Below are 22121 nucleotides of genomic sequence, written 5' to 3'. Positions count from 1 at the left end.
AATGTGGTAGAGAGACATATTGTAAAAAAAAGGGTCACAGATAAAAAAAAAATATATAATACAGTACCTATGTAGTAAGGAATGTACCGGGTAATGGTAGGCTGTAAATAAATGGTAACCTGAGGAAAGGGGATTTAAATTAGCTTTGATGAAGCTTATTTCAGGGACCACCACGGACCGTTCTACCAGCACCTCTCTTCTACAGTGACCTTCGTTGCACACCAATACCTACTCTTCTCTGTAGTTGAGGCCTACAAGCCTCAGAAAAAATGGTTAAAAATTATCATGAGGTTGACAGCCACACTTCCTGGCTCGGGGTGAGAGGAGAGTTTCTTTTTAAAGGAATTTGTCAGCAGGATTTCACCTCCCGAACTATATACTGTGTGCAATTTAGCTCTTTCAAAGGCAAGTCCAGCTGAACTTTTACATGACCAATCCATTCCTCCATCACTGAGAAATGAGTATTTGAAATGACATGGAAATGAGGCTGTAGATTTGAAGCCTCTGTCACTCCAGCTTTTTTCCTTGCCTAGCACCACCTCCAGCAAAGCTGCTGTCACTCAAGCAGAAGGCAGTGCTGGGCAGAGAATAGAGCTGGAGTGACAGCAGCTTTAGTTCCACATCTTCATTTATACATGAAAACTGAGGAACAGACTGGTCATGTAAAGGTACTGCCGAATTTATATATGCGCATGTAGCTCTCAATAATTTTGGGGTATAAAATCCTGCTGACAGATACTCTGCTCAGATGATGTTTGATCAATAATTAAATAAGTTTAGTTACTCTAAGCTTTTAATCTATAATTTAACCCCTTCTCACTGCCATTGATGTGGGTTCACACGCTGAGCCCGCATCTTTCCCCACGCATGATGACTGATTTAATTAGTCATCATGGGCCTTTAACAGTCACAGGTGGGGGCGGTGCTGTTGTCAATAATTGACAGTGGGCTTTAACATGTTCCGGTCAGAAGCATGTAATTCATCCCATCCATTGTCGCCTTGACCAGTGGTTGCAGGGCACCTATGAGTTGTCATAACAGCTGAGGGTCTGTTGGCATTCATAGATCGTGATTTTTGCTATACATAATCAGTGCTGGAGCACTGCCATGTATAGTACAGGCTATCGGATGATCGCCGTTTCGAACCTCCCAAGGGGACTATTAAATAAAGTAAAAAGTGATTTTTTTAAAAATGACAGTAAAAAAACAAAAAAATAAAACACAAGTTCAAATCACCCCCATTTTGTCCATTGAAAATACAATAAAAAAATACACATTTAGTATTGCTGCATCCAGAAATGTCCAATCTAGCAAAATATAAAATAAACATAACTAGGCATAACTAGAAAAAAATCAAAATTATGGGTTTTGGTCTCTGCAACATTAATAAAATGCAAAATCAGGGGATCAAAACATTGTATCAGTAAAATGTCAGCTCAGGACGCAAAAACAGAGCCATCACCCAACCTCAGATCTCAAAAAATGAAAATGTTACGAGTTTCAGAAAATGGGGACAAGCAAAAAAGAGTTCAAACAAATTTCCAAAAAATTTTTTTCACCACTTAAATAATAATAAAACTGTACGTGTTTGTTATCTGAGTACTCGTACTAACCTGGGATATCATATTATGAGGTCAGTTTTACCATTATAATGAACATGGTAAATAAAAAAAAAAGTGAAATTTTTTTTTTTTTTTTTTGCAACTTCACTGTACTTTTTTTTTTTTTTTTTTCTTTTTTTTTCAGTAAATTACCTTATATGAAATCAATTCTGTAATTCAAAAGTCCAACTCGTCACGCAAAAAAAACAACCCCTTATAATAAAACAGATATGGCTCTTGGAGGAAGGGGAGGAAAAAAATGGAAAATGGCCCGGAGGTGAAGTGGTTAAAGTGCTTTTTGATGTATAGCTGTCTTCACTTGCAGGCTGCACTCCATTCCTTCTGTGTGCTATAGTGTAGGAATATGCAGCTCTTTACTTGCTCTCTGATATCAGCTGCAGACAGATAATGAGTAATGTTCAGAGAATTAGAATTTTCTGGAATGGTAAGTTATTGATGTTACCCCACAGAAGGAACTTGCCAACTAACAAGGCCTGCAGTCTCTACGCTTTTGGGTATGTTCAGACAGTTGTATCTTGAGGGGGTAAAATACGAAGTATTATTTAAAAAATATATGGCAGAATTACTTGTTCAGTATTTGGTGAGTTTTTACCTCAGTATTTGTAAGCCAAAACCAGAAGTGGGTGATAAATACAGAAGTGCTGACGTGTTTTTATTAGGCCGGAGTCACACAACCATATAAGATGTTCGAGTTCTATGCGATAAAACATTGTCTTATACTTTCGTAAATACTCCACATGTGCATGGAACCTTAAAGTGTGTATTTTTCAATTTTGAATATAGTCTTTTGCCCTACTTCAATTTGTAGTGATGTGTATCCGATATCTTCTCTAAAGCTATCTGCACACGGTGCGGAGTCTGCTGCGGATCCACAGCGTTTCAGGCTCTGCGGGTCCGCAGCAGATTTAGGTGCGTTGTACATTACCATTGTTTTCAATGGTAAACTGAAAAACGCTGTGCACATGCTGCGGATTTTTCCACGCGGATTTGCTGCGTGTTCAAATCCGCAGCTTGTCAATTCTTTGTGCAGATTCCGCTGCGGTTTCACACCTTCTCCATTGTAGAGGTGTGAAACCGCAGGCCTAAACCGCATGCTAATCTGCAGGTAAACTGCAGGTTTCTTGACCTGAGATTTTACCTGCGGTTTTTTACAAATCCGCAGGACCAAAATCTACGTGTACACATAGCCTAAGGCCCGGGTCAGACTTGCAAGAAAATCGCACGAGTCTCAAATCTTGATACCCGGCACTGCCGCCGGCGCTCAGGACCAGAGTACGCGGCTGCATGTATTTCTATGCAGCCACGCACTCCGGTTCCGAGTACCAGTGGCAGTGCCTGGTATTAAGATGCGAAACTCCAACGAATTTCTTGCAAGTTTGACCCCGGCCTAAGCCTTGTTACCTGCTGAGGGGAGCAGTTGGAGAACTGAGCAATGTTCCATCGAAGGTGGGCAGCGGTCTTAACACCCAGCAAATCCCTTTATTCAAGAAATCTTGGAATAATAATAAGTTATACAATTGGATCAGTTTAAATAAAATGTTCCTGTGCTGAGATAATCTTATATATGTGCCCCTGCTGTGTGCTGTGTAATGGTTGTGTCTGACCGTACAGGAACATGGTGTGATCATACCACATCTCCTGGGCAGGGGATGAGAGGCAGGCAAAAAGAGTATACAGACATTACAGCATGGGATCTCAAATCTTTCCTTCTTTGAAGTAAAACATTGTTTAAAAAAAAAAAAAAGCAGGGAAAGGTTTTACCTCACCAAACGATCGGCTGTAATCCTGTGCTGTCCTGTCAGTATACTCTTCTTTTTTTTTTCTTCCCTTCTCTTCCCCCAGCGCTGATTAGGCGTCGTGACACAACACCGCACGAGACTGCAAGTGCCGACATCACAGGAATAGCGCCAAGAAAGGTGGTGAGTATAAGGTTTATTATATCTTAGACAACTTCTTTAATCCCTTCCCAACCTGCACCGTACATATACTGCTTTTCGGGAGCTGCGTTACTGCAAACTGCAGTATAGGTACGGTGCATCGGTCGCACGGCCTCACGCTGAGCGATGCAGTGATCGGGTGCGGGTGTCAGCTCTGTGAGAGCTGACATCCTGAAGCAATGCTCATGATCGGTACTTGCACCGATCACGGGCGTTTAACCCCTCTGATGCTGCTGTCAATAGTGACAGCGACATTGAGGAGATCGCACACAGGGAGGGGGCTCCCTGAGTGCTCCCATCAGAACAATGCATTGTGCAATACGATAGCGTTATTCTGATGGTCTTCATGGAGACCTCTGGCCTCAAGATGGCCAGGGGATCCTTAATGGCCCTGCAGGGAAGATGGCTCGTGAGCGCCTCCTTCCCTGCCTGTTAGATGCTGATGTGATACTCCGCAGTGCAGAAGCAATCTGATACTAAACAGTGATGTCCCATCCTGAGACAATGTAAAAAAAAGTTTTAAAAAATTATTAAAGTGTAAAAAAAAATTAAAAATCCCTCAAATAAAAAAAGCAAATTTTTCTAATAAATATTTTTATTTATTTAAAAAAAATAAACAGAAAAAGTACACACATTTGGTATCGCTGTGTCCATTACAACATGCTCTATAAAACTGTCCCACAAGTTAATCCCTTTAGTGAACACCGTAAAAAAAAAAAAACCACAAGGCAAGAAACAATGCTTTATCATCATACCGCCGAACAAAAAGTACAATAAAATGTGGACAAAAAGACGAATGTAAATTAAAATGGTACAGCTGAAAATGTCATCTTGTCCCGAAAAAAACAGAACTGTATGTCAGCTTATCAGGAAAAAAATAAAGTTACAGCTCTCAGAATAAAGCGATACAAAATTCTATTTTCTAATAAATCCATTTTTTTTTAAACAATATAAATTGGGTATTGCTGTAATCATACTGACCCAAATAATAAAGTTGCCTTATCAATTTTACCATACGTGGAACGACATAAAAAATAAAACAATTTACTTAATTGCTGATTTTTGTTCATTCTGCCTCCAAAAATCAGAATAGAAAGCGATCAAAAAATGAGCCCGAAAATGGTACCAATAAAAACGTCCACTCCCTGAAAAAACAAGACCTCACATGACTCCGTGGGCCAAAATATGGAAAAATTATAACTCAAAATATGGGAATGCAAAAAATAGTTCTTGTAATGAAAAGCATCTTTTAGTGTGTGACAGCAGATATAAATCTGGTATTGCTGTAATCGCATCAACCCAAAAAGTAAAGTTGCCTAATCACTTATACTACACGAGGAACGGCATAAAAAATACTGCTGTTTATTTTTTTGAATGAACTGCCTCTGCGCATATTTATCCTGCGCCGAGCGCTTTGCAGCGGGGTTTCCATGTAAATCTCTCAAATACATGATTGAGACAGAACCTCTTGCGGAAGATTCCCTATATTGAGGCAGATGGAGGCACTGTGGGTGCCATAGGACCTGTGACCGTCTTTTTAAGATTGCATAAAAGTGCCGTTGGCCACAGTTTTGTGCACTTCTGAAAAGGACACCGCTGAACAGAGGCCAGACGGAGTCCAGAGTAATTCTGCTGCCTCATTATAGTGAATGGATTCCTCGGGGTTTCACTTGAGTCATGTCACTCAGAGATTTAGTTAGAATCCACAAAGTAAGTGCTCAGCATAGTGCGCCGGATAAATGTGATCCCAGTCCGTGCAAGTTTCCAGAAGCACGGGCTGGGGATAACGTACTGGTCACTACAGTGGCAGTTTGGAATTAGGAGTGCTATTGCTTCAATGTTTAACCCCTTTGTGATATTTGACGTACTATACCTGGGACTTAATGCCCGTGGACGGTATAGTGCATCATGTGTGATCAGTCGCTCTCGTGGGGGGAGCGTGGCCGGGTGTCAGATGATTCTCTCAGCTGACACCTGGCACTAAGTGCCAGGAGCGGTCACGGACAGCTCCAGGCACTTTAATCCCCGGAACACTGCGATCAATCATGATCGCAGTGTTCCGGAGCCGGCAGAGGGGCTGATAGCCCCTCTGCCTTTGGATCGGAGACCCCGCATCATGATGCAGGGTCCCGATCACTGCCATGGAGACACAATGTCGTCATGACGACATCCGGGTCTTCAGAGCTGAGAGATTTCCTGTCATGCACAGTGTATGTCAGGAAGTCTCTCAGGTTAGTGTTCTAGAAGCTGCAGCACTAACAGCTTCTATAGCATGCAGATCTGCATGCTATAAAAGCGATCAGCCTGCACAAAATGAATGTCCCATAGTGGGACACAGTGTAAAAGTAAGAGTTAAATTTAAAAAAATCTAAAATAATTGTAAAAATATTTTTTAAAAAATCAATATTTATTCCATCAATAAATGATGAGATAAAAAAATCCTAAACAATAAAAGTACACGTATTTAGTATTGCCACATCCGTAACGACTCGACCTATAAAACTGTCCCACTAGTTAAACCCTTTAATGAACACCATTAAAAAAAAGGCAAAAAAAACCTTCTTTATCATCATACCGCCGAACAAAAGTGGAATAGTACGCGATTAAAACCTGGTACTGCTGAAAACGTCATCTTGCACGCAAAAAACAAGCCGCCATATAGCTCCATCACTGGGAAAATAAAAAAGTTACAACTCTCAGAATAAAGCGATAGAAAAATAATTTTTTTTATATAAAAGTATTCATTGTATAAAAGCGACAAAACATAAAAGAATTATATAAATGAGGTATCGCTGTCATCGTACTGACCTGAAGAATAAAACTGCTTTATCAATTTTACCCCCCCCAAAAAAAAAAAAGTAATTAATGAATTGCTGGTTTTTGTTCTTTCTGCCTCCCAAAATTCGGAATAAAAACGATCAAAAAATGTCATGTGCCCGAAAATGTTACCAATAAAAACGTCAAATCGTCCCACAAAGATCAAGACCTCACATGACTCTGTGTACCAAAATATGGAAAAATTATAGCTCTCAAAATGTAGTGATGCAAAAACTACAGTATTTTTTGCAATAAAGTGTCTTTTAGTGTGACAGCTGCCAAACATAAAAATCCGCCATTAATAGTAAATCAAACCCCCCTTTATCACCCCCTTAGGGAAAAATAATAAAATAAAAAAAAAATATTTATTTCCATTTCCCGCTAGGGTTGGAGCTATAGTTAGGGTTGGGACTAAAGTTATGGTTGGGGTTGAGGCTAAAATTAGGATTACGGTTGGGATTAGGATTTAGGGGTCTGTTAGGCTGTGTGCACATATTCAGGTTTTTCCGCTAAAACAATGCAGAAAAAATGCGGTTTTCCCCTGCAAAAACGCTTAAATGCATACATTAAGCATCCTATTATTAGAATGCATTCCGCAATTTTGTGCCCATGATGCGTTTTTTTCCGCGAAAAAAAACGCAGCATGTCCATCAATTTTGCAGAAAATCTGCAGATTTGCCGCTATGTTCATTGTATTAGGATGCTCCGGAAAAATTGTGAAAAATCTGCAAAAAAAAGCGAAAAAAAATGTGGATTTCCTGAGAAGGAGTCTAGTTTTTCTCAGGAAAAATCTGCTTACATGGGCACATAGCCTAAGGGTTAGGTTTGTGGTTAGGGTTGGAATTAGGGTTAGGGGTGTGTTGGGGTTAACATTGGAGTTAGAATGGGGGGTTTCCACTGTTTAGTAACATCAATTCCAGCCAATTTTGAATTGAAATGTCAAATGGCGCTCCTTCCCTTCCGAGCTCTGCCATGCGCCCAAACAGTGGGTTTACCTGCATATAGGGGGGTATCAGCGTACTCAGGACAAATTGTACAACTTTTGGGGTCTAATTTCTCCTGTTACACTTGGTAAAATAAAACAAATTGAAGTAAATTTTTTGAAAAAAAAGTTAAATGTTCCTTTTTTTAAAAAAATTCCAAAAATTCTTGTGAAACACCTGAAGGGTTAATAAACTTCTTGAATGGGGCTTTGAGCACCTTGAGGGGTGCAGCTTTTAGAATGGTATCACTTTTGGGTATTTTCTATCCTGTAGACCCCTCAAAGTGACTTCAAATGTGATGTGGTCCCTAAAAAAAAAAATATGGTTTTGTAAATTTTGTTGTAGAAATGAGAAATCGTTGGTCAACTTTTAACATTTTGTTACAAAATTGTCCTGTTGTAAAGTAGACATGTGGGAAATGTTACTTATTAAGTATTTTGTGTGCCATATCTATGTGATTTAAGAGCATGAAAATTAAAATTTGGAAAATAGCGACATTTTCAAAATTTTCACCAAATTTCCATTTTTTTCCACAAATAAACGTAAGTCATATCAAAGAAATTTTACCACTAACATGAAGTTCAGTATGTCACGAGAAAATATTGTCAGAATCACCAGGATCCATGGAAGGATTCCAGAATTATTACCTTATAAGGCTATGTGCGCCATTTTTTCGAGACTCGTAGCATCTATATTTTTCGTGATCTCGGATTGGGCGAGGGCTTATTTTCCGCGTTCCGTTTTTAATTACACCACTTTTGTGCAGATACGTACTTTTGATCGCCCATTATTGCATTTTAATGCAATGTTGTGGCAACCAAAAAAAAATAATTCTGACTTTTTTTTTCTCTCGCTACACCATTTATTGATCAGGTTAATCCTTTTTTTATTGAATCATAGAATCGTAGAGTTGGAAGGGACCTCCTGGGCCATCTGGTCCAACCCCCGATTGATAGATCGGGCGATTCTGGTCCAACCCCCCGATTGATAGATCGGGCGATTCTGGACGCGACGATACCTAATATGGCGCTCATAGCAATCCGGCATCAACAACCATAGAGGTCTCAAGGATAGGGGTCAGCGGTGCGCGTATTTCTGGCCTGATGGCTGTCAGAGTTTCACAGCGGCATTTAATTAGTTAATAGGCGCGGACAGATCGCAATTTCTCCCCGCTATTGCGGGCACATGTCAGATGTTCAAAACAGCTGACATGTCCCGGCTTTGAGGTCGGCTCCCCGCCGGAGCCCACCTCAAAGTGGGGCATACTAATGTCGGACGTACTATCCCGTCCGACGTCAGAAAGGGGTTAAATCCAAGTTGTCCTGCTCCCTTTTTAAATACAGAGGCACTATTAATCAAACTGAACCTGTCCAGGAAAAACTGAACCTGTCCAGGAAATGTCACAGAGGGTGCAACAAAAGATGTTCTTCACTTGCAACCAGATTGGAGGATTAATAGGGCACCAAAAATCCAGGCAAAGTGTGATTATATATTTTTTTTTTCCAGTGTGATATTTTACTTTCATGGTAAAAAGCCACTGGAAATTATCTTTTGTATTATCATAGCAGAAAAGTACATTTATGAAGTCTGTGATCTAATTCCTCCACTAATTTCTGGAGAGAAAAGGCTTGAAGGGATTTTTGCTCATTTTTATGCCTCTCCTGCTGAAGTTTTGGAGGAATAGGTGACCTTTCCAGGGGAAGCTGTGGGGGATAGATATTTCCTCTCCAGCAAAAAAAAAAATATATATTTTCTGCATCTGTACTAATGTAGTACGCGGAAGTTTCTTTACTGGAAATCTAACTCAACATTATATCCAAAGGGCGAGATCATTGGCCTTTTGCTTTGAATGTTGTCAGAAATTTTTATCTTACTGATTTGGATTCTGTGGACTCACGAACAGGCCATGCATGCTGTCCCTAGTACTATATATTGGAGAGAATTTCTGGGACTACCAACAGCATGCAGTGCAAGCTGGGAAGCTTGAGTACTAATATACAAGAAATGATTTAGGCTATGTGCCCACGTTGCAGAAATGCTGCAGAATTGTCCGCAGCATTTCCGCAACTCCCCCCCCCCGCCGCGGGTAAAACGTATGCGGAATTCTCATGTGTTTTCCTGCAAAACACAAGAGTTTTGCAAGCTTTTTTAGCTTGCAGAATACTAGCGCTTTTCCAAGCGATTTGAAGAAACGCTTGGAAAAGTAATTGACAGGTTGGTCACATTTGTCAACCATAGTGCTTGACAAGTGTGACCAACTTTTTACTATTGATGCCGCCTATGCAGCATCAATAGTAAAAGATAGAATGTTAAAAAAAATAGAGATATACTTACCCTCTGTCGGCCCCCGGAGTCCTCCCGGGCCTCAGCGGTGCTGCCAGCAACTTCCGTTCCCAAGGATGCCTTGTGACAATGACCTCTGATGACGTAGCAGTCTCACATTTTCTCTATAAAAAAAAACAAAGTACATTTATGCAAAATTAGGAATATGAACTTTTAAATACAATAACCCTCTGCAGTAAATATTTCATTGAAATGAACTGAGCATTTTTTTTTTTTACTGCAGAGTGGCTTTTCTGATGTAAACTCTGCCCAGAATTCGTTTATTACCCACAGATCTCCTCACATGACGGATTGGAAAATAGAGAACACGCCATGCTGCTCTGATCAGAGGCAATTATGTCCAGGAAGTTCACCTAGTTACAATGGCAAAGGTCAAAAAAAAAAAAAAAGAGAGGATGGTTTTTCAGGATTTCTTGCTTCAGCTCCTATTTCAGGCTTTACGTTCATATTTCTCCAAAATATTTAGGGTTTAAGTGAGTTCTGAAAAGGCAGGTAACTTGTTGAGATAATCAAGTCTGTGTTTGTTCTAAACATTTTCCTTTATTTCCCCCCCCTATTTTCACTTTCTTTTGCATTTGTTTGTGAACATGTTGTTCGCTTCTTGTGGCCTGTTGTTAGGCTTCTGGAATTGATATCTCTTTTTAAATGAATCCATACAAGTGTGTCTACTTTTTAAATATTTTGTGTCATCAGAACATAAAATTTTTTTAAAAAAAATTAAGTTTGTATCTGCTTTTTGTATGGAAGAAATGAAAATGTGTACTGTACAAATTTAGAATGCATAATAGCCATATCAGTGCTTTGGTATTTTGATTTAAATTCTTTTTTTCAACAGTGCTAGGACTTGGCACAGTAATTTATGATCTAATAAGATCTTGTATTTACCTATTTTCTTGGTGTTTCCTGATTGTTACTGTAGATTACATGCAGACCTCATACTTTGCACTGATGAGGGCCAATAGCCCGAAACACCGTGTCTGCAAATTGAGATTCTGATTTGGCTTTTATCCTAAGTCATATTACAAGACTCGTTAAAGGGTTGATTGTGACTTGTAGGATCGCTACTTCCAACAGATAGTGCTATAGGGTTCAAGTCCTCTTTCTCTCTGAATAGGCAGTTTGCACATGCAGCAGTCTATTCATTTTTAGTCGTGTAAACGTCACACCACGTTTGACACTACGTTCAGTGGCTCCTTTGGGGCTTGTCCAAACCCCCCTGCAAAACAGGATTCAAACTTCTCGCAGTGTGCTCTGTTGTACATAATTTTTGAGCTGTGTAGTGCACATAAAGTTGAAAAAAATACAAAATACTCCACAAAAAACATGCAGAATGCTTATGTTATGTTTTTTTGCACTTTTTATTCAGGGTGCAGTGGGGCCCATTTGGTCTTGTAAACTGCGGTGTCTGTTCACATGGCATGCATTTTGATAGTGCTGGGCCAGCCCGCCTGAGCTAATAGAAGGGTGTCACTACTAGGCTGGCCTGGATGCTGTGCATGGCCATAGTGTGAACAGCGCCACATACAAGTCTTTTGCTGTGCATTAACATACCAGGCAGCTGCGCCCTCCATGTATTGGTAGGCTGCGAGCGGTTGTTTAATCGGTATTCTTGCACCTGTGTTGTCATCTTAATTATATGGGTCCACTGCATCCTGTGCAGTGCATTTGTCTGGAGGCCTGTACGGGTAAACCTTTTTGCTCTTTTGCTGTTTTATATTATTGGTGGACTTTCAAGTCCTCTTTCTGTGCTGTATCAGTGTCTTGAAATTTGTAATTTCCCCAACTGTGTGGGAGCAGTGGATGGGAAATATATTAGGATAGCAAAACCGACTCGAAGTGTATCAGAGTACTTTAACTACAAAAAATGCTTCTCCATAGTGCTCATGGCCATAGCAGCTGCAGACTGTAGTTTCATTGCCGTCGACATTGGTTCTTTTGGTCGTGGAAATGACTCCCAAACCTTTAAAAACTCGGGACATGGGCCAACGCTTGTATGCCAATACCTTTAATTTCTCCCTCCCACGACCTCTTCACAACACTGACATCCTGCCAATGCCATTTGTTGTTGTAGGGGATGAGGCTTTTCAGTTGTGTGGAAACCTACTCAAGCCATACTCCAGTCAGGACTTGAACCACACAAAAGGGATTTTTAATCACCGCCTGACCAGAGCCCGCAGAACTGTTGAGTGTGCCTTTGGTATTCTTGTATCAAAATGGCGCATTCTAGGTACAGCAGTTAATCTGAGAATTCAAACAGTGGATGAGGTCATCAAGGCTTGTGTGGTTCTCCACAATTACATAATGGCTAAAGAGCGACCATCCTTTGAACTAGACGAACCAGTTGCTAACACATTGCCAGATTACCAGCATCACCCTCTGAGGACAACAAGGAAAGTTGCCAAAATGAGGGATGCATTTGCATACTACTTTGTTTCTGATGTTGGACGTGTGGCATGTTAAGATGCAATGGTTTAATGTTTAAATTGTATGTAATGTTAGGGTCTTTTGAATGTTTTTAAGGCTATGTGCCCATGTAGCGATTAAATCCGGACACTGAAAACCGGACTCCTTCCCAGAAATCGCGTGGTTTTTTTCTGCGTGATTTTCCCGCAGTTATGTTCGCGATTTTGCTGCGAACAGTGCTTGACAAGTGTGACCAGGTTTTTACTATTGAGGCCGCCTATGCGGCATCAATAGTAAAAGAAAGAATGTAAAAAATAATTAAAAAATAAAAAATCCGGGTATATTTACCTTCCGACGTCCCGCGCTGCCATCCCGGGCCTCAGCGTTCACAGTAATGCCTTGCGAGCCCTGTGATGACGTTGGTCTCGCGTTGCTATAGCGAGCTCACGAGACTGCTAGAGTAACGCGAGACTACGTCATTACAGGACCTTGCCGCAAGGCATTACTGGGAACGCTGAGGCCCAGGATGGGAGCGCGGGACGTCGGAAGATAAATATACCCCGATTTTTTTTATTTTTTTTTTATTATTTTTTTTACAGGGCTATAGTACCCAGGGCCTGGAGGACAGTCTCCTCTCCTCCACACCGTGGGTACCAACCGCACATGAGACGCTTAACTTCGCGCATGGTGGGCATAGCCACATGCGGGAAGTAAGCGATTCTCATGCATTCCTATGGGTGCGGAATCACGGCAATTCTTTGCAATTCCGCACAAAAGAATGAGCATGCTGCGATTTTTTTTCCGCCATGCGATTCCGCCGCCGAAAAAAGCGCAGGAATAGCACAGCATGTGCGGAATGCCATAGGAATGCATGGGGGGCGTTCTGTACACGATTTTTAAACGTTTTCGCGCCGAAAATCGCAGCAAAAACGCTTAAAAATCGCATCGTGGGCACACAGCCTTAATGTTTTATGTTACATAAAAAAAATTTTTGTACAACACCTGTTTACTTTGTTTATGTTCCATGCTTTATACGTCACCTGTTCTATGTGTCAGTGATATGGTTGGTTCTCATGAGCTCCATCATCTCTTCAGTCTGCATTATAGTTCAATAGATTAATGCACACTGAATAAATGGAGTAAAAGTACCGCATAATTTTACTCACCAGCCTGTGTGTAAGAACTACTGCAATCAGGATGCCAAAAAATACAGCATCCTGACTGTAATAGTACTTACACCTGGGCAGGTGAGTATTGCAGACCCCTGACCATTTCGTTGTTTACCTTTTTTTGTGGTGAGGATTATAACGTTTCTTTGTTGGTTTTTTTTTCCACCTCATAGCTTTTACGTGAGAAAAAAACAAAAAAATAAAAAAAAAATTGTGTTTCATGGAGAAAAAAAACAGTTTGTGTATACGGCAATTTGTGTGTTGACGGCGCATGGTGTATGCTGCCGGCGACGAAAGAGACAAGGACCAAACAGTGGTATGTGGTAACAACAAAAAGTTATATTTACAAAAATATATTTATATATTTTTTTTTTTTTACAGACTGTTACGGACCACGGAGGTGTGCAGACGGGAGGATTGGCTTGGGGTGGATGCTGAGGGGTTCCAGGGGAAGGGGATACTAGATGTGTGGGGTCTGGGAGATCAAGGATGGAGGTGGACACATTAGGAGTGGAAATATGGGATGGAAGAGACACATTAGAAGGGAGGGAAAATTGGACATAACAGACATATTGGGAGGTGAGGGTGGTGGAGGGAGCACCACAGTCCTTTCCCTCTGTTCCCTTTTTTTTTTTTTTTTTTTTTTTGTCTCCCATGTGTTGGGTGACTGCTTGTCCTTCTGAACCTTGGAGTCGTGGGATGAGAAGGCGTGGTGGAGGAAGCAGGACCCGGTATTTAGGAGCTGGTGGACGGCCTAGATTGTGCTGGAATGCTTGTGGTGGTGGACGGCAGGGCTGTGGAGTCGGAGTCGTGGAGTCGGAGTTAGTTTTGGTCGGAGTCGGTAGAAATGTACCGGTTCCGACTCCAGCTTTAAAAAAAATGTATTAATATTTCATAATTGAACTTTCATATGAATTTTATAAATGTTACTCAAATATATATGTTCTATCAAACTATGAACAACAGTGATAAGCAGTTCTGCTGGAGATAGAGACATTTCTTACTTCTTGTGTGTCACTGTTCTCCACTGCCCTTATCTAATCTTATACTTGGTTAACCTCATGCTGCCCCAACTCCCTTTCAGTTACAATGTATGAAACTGAAAGTGAAAATGTGTTGCAAATTCTTAGTAGTAAAGCTCCTCCTCTAGACTAGATCATACTAGGTGTGCGTCTTCCAAGCATCTCACAGCTGCCTGCTACTCAGAAGAGGAAGACTGTAAGAAGTATTATCCTTTCAACAAACTTTGCATCAGTTAACTGTGAGTACATGAGGAATAATAACAGTATTACTGACCACTGTATCAGTTGTACGACCTGGCAATAATTTTGTACAATTGTTTTTAGGAAAAACAATTGTCATTTGGATTGTGAATGCAGAATTAAAAACCTGAGAATGTCAAAGAAGCATCACATTAAATCAGCTGTATTTGAACATTTCACCATCACTCAAGATAGAAAACATTATGTCTGTCAGTGTATGACAAATGATCCAGACGAAAACAAATGCTGTGAAGCCAAGATGAGTGCATATTCAGGCAAAGATAAAAATGCTCCTACCAGAGCTTCTAATCTAAAGAGACATTTACAGCGCTTTCATCCAGAAGTACTGAAAGCAGTGGATGAGAAAGACTGCATCCAAACCAATGAACCAGTGCCCAGCTCTTCCAGCCAAACAAAGGAGCAGAGAACTTTGCAGCCATCAGTTGCAAGATATTTTGTCAGTGACAAAGTTACTGTGACAATGACAGTAGATACATTTAAAAAACAGATCATAGAGCTTGTTGTAAAGGATAGTGTGCCTATTTCATTATTTTCTCGACCAGCTTTTATGTGTCTGAATGGGGAAATGGCCCGCAAGCTTGGTGTTTCTCTGGAGAGAGAGAGTATTAGAAAATTAGTAATCGAAGAAGCTTTTAAACAAAAGGAAGAACTTAAAAAAAACTCTCAAGGGACGCTTTCTGTTTCTTAAAAATGGATGCCTGCACACGTCACAGAGTGAACTATTTTGCCATCAATGTCCGATTTGTTTGTGACAAAAATGAAATAGTTACCAAGACATTGGCAGTAAAAGACACCAAAGATCATCACACCAGTGAGTTTCTCCAGGTCTTGGTGGAAAAGGTTCTGAAAGACTATGAACTTAAAAAAGAGCAAGTTCTTTCTGTCGTAACTGACAATGCTTCAAATATGATAAGTACTATTAAGCTAATGAATGAGAGTAATGATGGTGACCAGCAGCTAGAAGAACATTCTGGGTCCACAGACACAGAAATGTTTGAAATAGAGGAACACAGTATTGTAACTGAGGAGCAAACTGAAGTTGCTTCAGATGAACAGTAACATGATAGTTTAGATGATCTTGTTGAAACTGTGTCAATATGTTCTTTCATTCATCACATGCGCTGTGTTGTGCATACGCTACAGCTGGCTATAAGAGACAGTCTGCAAGAAGGACATGCTGCTGCACTGATTGGCAAGGTGAGAAAATTGGCTACTGTTGCCAGAACCCCTAAAGTTGACTCAATTTTGAAGAGACGTGCTGGAAAAGGGGCAATTATTGATCAAGCCACACGATGGGGCAGTACTTACTTAATGATTCAGCGCTTGGTTGAACTGAAAACCTTTCTTGTAGACATGGCTAACCCTCAACTGACGCTAAATGAAAGTCAGTGGAATCAGGTGACTGAGCTGGAAAAATTGCTAGAGCACCCATTTACAGTGACTAAAAAATTACAAGCAGAGGACTTAACTCCAGGTATTTTCTTAAAGGAGTGGAAGAACCTGATGTTTCGCCTGTCCCAAAGAGGAGGGTTAATTGCAAGTGGCATTGCTACATCAATGAAACGGAGAGAGGAGCTACTATTACAAAATAACATTCTTTTGGCAGCTGTTTATGTAGACCCAATGCATCGGATTCTTCTAGATGATCAACAGCTAAGTAAAGGAAAAGAAGCTCTGTTTGAAATAGCAGTAAGGATGAAAGGGTTGCAGAACAGTCAGGAGGAACAAGAAGAATTTGGTCGTCCTGCCACATCTTCACCCTCATCATCAACTGATGAAGAATTTAATTTCGAAAAATATTTGGATCACAAGGACCGTGCAAAGCGTTCCCGCATAGAAGAGTCATCCCCATCAAGGAACACAGCCAGTACATTTCAGCAGAATTTTTCATGTGCACTAAAAGAAATTGAGAAATTTGACCGTTCATCAAAAATAACAGTGCAACAAGCGATTCCTCTGTATCCTGACATTGTCAGAGATGTTGCCCGAGTGGTTACTGCTTTGCCACCAACACAAGTTAGTGTAGAGAGGTTGTTCTCTGCTCTCAAAATACTTAGATCAGATTTGAGGGCATCCATGAAGGAGGATCTGACAGAGGCAATACTTTTTCTGAGGACAAATTTATAGATTTCTTCTTATTAACTGCATAAAAGTGTTTATTGCATATTTACTTACAGTTTAGAAAAGTTTATAAAAGTTATTTGCTATATTCTAATTGTATTCTAATAAATGTAGTTTTTGCTCTAAGTGGACTGATTACTTATATGATGGTGAGAAACTGAATAAGCACGATGTTTAATATTTTACAACAGTAAATTTGTTGTTATGAATTGGCCATTTATGAAGGAGTCGGAGTCGGAGCCTGATAAAATCCAGGAGTCGGAGTCGCAACTGTGGCTTACCGACTCCACAGCCCTGGTGGACGGTGTTACTGGCAGGGCTGTGGAGTTGGTATAAAATGGACCGACTCCTAAAATATATAATAAATTGGGTACAGTAGTTCAATGCAGAATGTGCTGAATATTTTTTCATAGGAATTTGGGAAGTTATGAAATGTCCTATAAATGGCTCTTCTATTCCTGATTTAAGGCTACATTCACACACACCGTTTTTGCTGCGTTTTTGAGGCTATGGTTTTCAGCTGCAAAAGCAGATCAGCTTTTTAAAAAACCACATCAACTGAAAGATTTTTGAGCTCATAGATAATGTTTTCAATAGCAAAAGCAGATTAGAAATCTGCTCTATCTATCCATCCATTGGTGTTTCTCTGGAAAAAGAAAGTATTAGAAAATTAGCGATTGAAGAAGACCTTAAACAAAAGGAAGATCTTAAAAAGACTCTCAAAAGGCGCTTCATGTTTCTTCAAATGGATGCCTGCACATATCACAGAGTGAACTATTTTGCCATCAATGTTCGATATGTTTGTGACAACAAGGAAATTGTTACCAAGACACTGGCAGTAAAAGATACTAAAGCTCATCACAGCAGCCAGTTTCTCCAGGTCTTAGTGGAAAAAGTTCTGCAAGATTACGAACTCAAAAAAAGAACAGGTTCTTGCTATTGTAACGGACAATGCTTCAAACATAAGTACAATTAAACTGATGAATGAGAGTAATGAACAACAGCTAGAAGAAAATTTAGGATTCAGTATGTTTGAGATGGAAGGCCACAGTGCTGTTCTTGTAACTGAGGAACAAACAGATATTAGAACAGCAAAATTATATTGTAGAAATAGATGGTCTTGTTGAAGCTGCTTCAAAACACTTTCATATTCATCACATGCGCTGTGTTGTGCACACGCTGCAGCTGGCAATAAGAGATAGTCTGCAAGAGGGACATGCTGGAAATCTGATTGGAAAAGTGACGAAATTGGTTATTGCCGCCAGAACCCCTAAAATTGATTCCATCTTGAAGAGACGTGCTGGGAAAGGGGCAATTGTCGATCAAGCCACTCGGTGGGGCAGCACTTATTTAATGATTGAGCGATTGCTTGAACTAAAACCATTTCTTATAGATGTGGCGAACCCTCAGGAAACCCTAAATGAAGGTCAATGGACACAGGTGGCTGAATTGAAGGAATTGTTTAATCACGCATTTACCGGTTACTAAAAAATTACAAGCTGAGGATTTAACTCCTGGCATTTTCATAAGGGAGTGGAAGAACTTGCAATCTGCGATTAAACCTCCTCTTTGGGACAGGCAAAATAGCATTTCTGCTTCAATGAAACGGAGAGAGACACAGCTATTGGAAAATAAAATTTTTCTGGCAGCTGTTTATGTGGACCCAAGTCATCGTATACTGCTTTATGATCAACTGCTTGCTAAAGGAAAAGAAGCTCTGACTGAGGTAGCAGTTAGGATGAGTGGCCTACAGGAGGATTGCCAGGCGCAAGAGGACTTGGGTCCTGACAATGCTACTGCTGCCATATCTTCATCCTCATCAGATGAAGAGTTTGACTCTGACAAGTATTTGGATAACATGGAGCAGGCAAAGCATTGCCGCAAGGAAAAAAAATTCACTCTGTCTCCTATAGCAAGCAGATTGACCATATTTCAGCAAAATGTTTCACTTGCTCTCAAAGAAATAGAAAAATTCAACCGTTCATCAAAACTGACTGTGCATGAGGCAATTCCTTTATACCCGCAAATTGTTAGAGATGTTGCCCATGTGGTTACACTAACCCAAGTTAGTGTAGAGAGGTTGTTCTCTAGCCTTAAAATTATTAGGTCAGATTTGAGGTCATCTATGAAGGAGGATCTCATGGAGGCAATTGATATTTGTTAGAACAAATTCATAGACTGTACAAATGTTATTTAGTATGTTTTTGTTGAAAACTGTTTTTTGCCACTTACATAGTTTATTACATAGTGTGTGTGTGTGTGTGTGTGTGTGTGTATATATATATATATATATATATATATACAGTAAATGTAATCGATATTACATAGTATATTACATATTTACAATTTATTAGTTTTTTGTGTTCTAAAGTTGTATTCCAATCAATATATATTGTTGTATCTAAATATCTTGATTATTGTATCATAAAAATGATTCAATGTCTGATGTTCACATTGTACTACGATAAATTTTTCACTTAAATATAAGCAATATATGTGGGAGTCTGAGTCGTGGAGTCGGTGTAAGAAATTGAGGAATCGGAGTCGCAGGTTTGGCTTACCGACTCCACAGCCCTTACTGGATCAGGACTCCGGGTGATTGTGACTGTGGGAATCCGCGCAGGAGCAGGACAAGGCATGGTGCTGGAGTGGCTCTCAGCTGCACTCGGCATGGTGGAGGCGCTGTAGTGGATGGGGGCAGGACTGGGCATGGTGGTGGCCATACAGGGGTATGCAGCAGAACTCGATAGAGCTGTGAACGGGGTAACTGGTGGTACAGTGGGAAAAAACGGTGCCAGCGGGTACAACCAGAACTGCTGCATAGCCTGAATGTGTGCAGCATTGCAGGCCTGCATCACATTCAGCTGAAGTTCCGGCGTAAGGTTTTCTGCCATGCCACATTCAACGGCTGTAAAAAAAAAAAAAAATGATGTGCTGGCGTCTGTATGTCGGTTTCCAGACGGCCAAGTCACTGATGGACAAACTGGAAAAGTGTGTCAATATGGATCCTAACACTTTCCAGTCTATCTACCATCGACTTCATGCCATTTTGGAAAACCGAGCTCAAGTGTAGAAATTCGGGTATGACTGTCCTGTCCGAGGCCTTCTGCCACTGTCGGGAAGACCCAACATTAAAAAAAGAGGCGGAGAAGGCCTGGGACAGGGGAAGGCCAGCTGCCTGTTCTTCAGCTTCTGACTCCGGCCTACTTGCTGCTTCGCTGGTGAATGGCTGGGACTGCTCTGAGGCTGTTCATTGAAGGAACACTCCAAACGATGAACAAGGTTCCAGGGTGCTGCTCCAGGTGCTGTGAAAAGAAAAGCCGAACATTAGTACCACAAAACAATAAATTGTACAAGCGCCATCTCCTGTGGAATAGAAAAATCAGATTAGGGAACACAGCACAATGGAATACAACACAAAAATACTTACGTTCTGTGAGCAAGGACGGGCCTCAGGAAAGCCAGCATACGGAGATACTTGTATTTCCTGAGCCTCGCTGCACCACTGCCTCTGCGAGCCTGGTTCTCGTGTCTGAGGTCCTTATTGAAGTGGTCCTTCATTGAACGCCACCGGGTTCTGACTTTGGTAACTGTGAAGGGAGATTAAAAAAAAAAGGGGTTAAACAATGCACTTCATGCCGCAAGCGCACAACCATGTGTGATGTGAAGGAGTTTATCGCAGGAGTTTATCGCATCACACACGGTTGTGTGCTCACGGCCTTTACAGGTTCACTGCCGCGTCAGACCACATTGCAATAATTATGAAAGTCCTTTCTGGCTCCTGGCGTAGCGTTGTCCCAGTCATCCATCAGCTTTTGGGCCACCTCATTCCACTGCCGCTGAAGCACCACCATGTCCAAGTGGTCACGATGACGGGTGTCCCACAGGGCGACTCTCTCCTGAACGAGGGAGATGAGGATGTCACTGTCAATGTAGTCCTCCTCCCGTTGTGGAGCCTAGAAATTAAAAAAAAAAAAATTACTGTTGCCAAGATAAAACAAGGAAAATCCCTCCCCCCCAAAAAAAAAGGCAGAAAAACTAGCAACTCTCCAAGAAAAAAAAAAACTTACACGCCGTCTGCCCACCGGTCCTTGTGCCTCCCTCTGGTCCTGGTCCTGCTGGTCTGGATCCTGGACACTTGATGAAGTGTTCTGTAAAAGAAAAAACATGATTTTGACACATATGTATGTACAGTGATAGTATGTACAGTGATACTTACCAACCATAGTTGCAAAGGTACTGACTTCTGAATCCTGTCCTGTCTGCTCAGGGCTAGAGGCCATGCTGAAGAATGCTGCAAGAAAGAGGCAGAACGTTACAGACTAGAGGGAGTAAAATTACAAATGACACACAGACATTAGGTTGTATACTTACATTTGACTTGAATTCAGTCATGTGAAGTCTTGCTGTCTCTGTAGTCTTTCTGTCTCCAGTGTCTGTAGAGTAATGGACAATGACTGCCCAGCCCCTCTTTTTATCTCTCTAGGCGTGGGGGGTGGCTAATCAGTGTCTAGACAGGTTTAATCTGGAAAAACACATGCGTACGGAAACGCTTAGGAACGCGTGTACTAGTGTAAGCATGCGTTCTCATAGACTGTAATGCATTTTTCGACGCATTCCTTCCCCAAGCGGCCACATGCGTCTGGTGGCGGCAAATTGCCACCTTCAAAATTGCAACATCTTGCGTTAGCCGCGCCTCGCCACAAAACGACGCATGCGTAGTGAAACGCGGCTGAAAGCATACAAACGCATATACCTGCGTCCACAATGTTATAGATAGGAAAACACAACGCATGCGAATGAATGCGGCATAAACGCTGCGGACACATCCGCAAATGTGAATCCAGACTTACACTTTAGAACTGGCATTGTCATTAGTGATAAGGTATTATCTGAGCATGCTCATGTGCAAACAGAGTGTCTTCAGCATGCAAGTGCCTGCAGCTGCATGTCTCGTGGCTGTTCGACAGCCGCAACACATGCAGGGATTGCTTATAGGCTGCGAGACATGCAGGCGTGGGGACTCTTAACATATTCAAGCATACCAAAGTCACTCTGTTAGCAAACAAGCATACTCGCCCTTTACTAGTTGTCATTTTTAATGTCTTTGTCAATGACTATACTATACTGTTCTACTGGAGGTGTAAAAATACTGAAAATATTGTAAGGGTTAATCACAGTTTACTTTATTGTTGGATATTTGTAATATATGATCTTGCCAGTAGAGGGCAGCGGAAAGGCCGGAGTTATAGCGTAGGGGTTTGGCAGTTAGTGACAGTTAATAGGGGAGCTCAAGGAGAGAGTGAAGCGGGGCATCATTGAATAGAGGTCTGGATCTGTATTTAGTGACTCTGGGACGAATTGTTTGGCTTGACATGAGCCGACTCAGTGTGGACAACCATCTTGGGCCTTATTTCTAAGGACTTAGAGAAGCTCTGCATTG

General features: G+C 41.1%; 1 protein-coding gene across 1 annotated transcript in view; it reads left to right on the top strand.

The window, feature by feature from the left end:
• The window catches only part of UHRF2 (ubiquitin like with PHD and ring finger domains 2), a 131953-nt gene that overhangs the window by 4863 nt on the left and 104969 nt on the right, over positions 1-22121 (top strand). The window lies entirely within an intron of this gene.

Source organism: Dendrobates tinctorius, unplaced genomic scaffold, assembly GCF_039654945.1.
Source record: "Dendrobates tinctorius isolate UK_male_01 unplaced genomic scaffold, ASM3965494v1 ptg000031l, whole genome shotgun sequence".
NCBI lineage: Eukaryota > Metazoa > Chordata > Amphibia > Anura > Dendrobatidae > Dendrobates > Dendrobates tinctorius.
The sequence above is the reverse complement of the archived record's forward strand: the minus strand, read 5'-3'. Positions and strand labels throughout refer to the sequence as shown.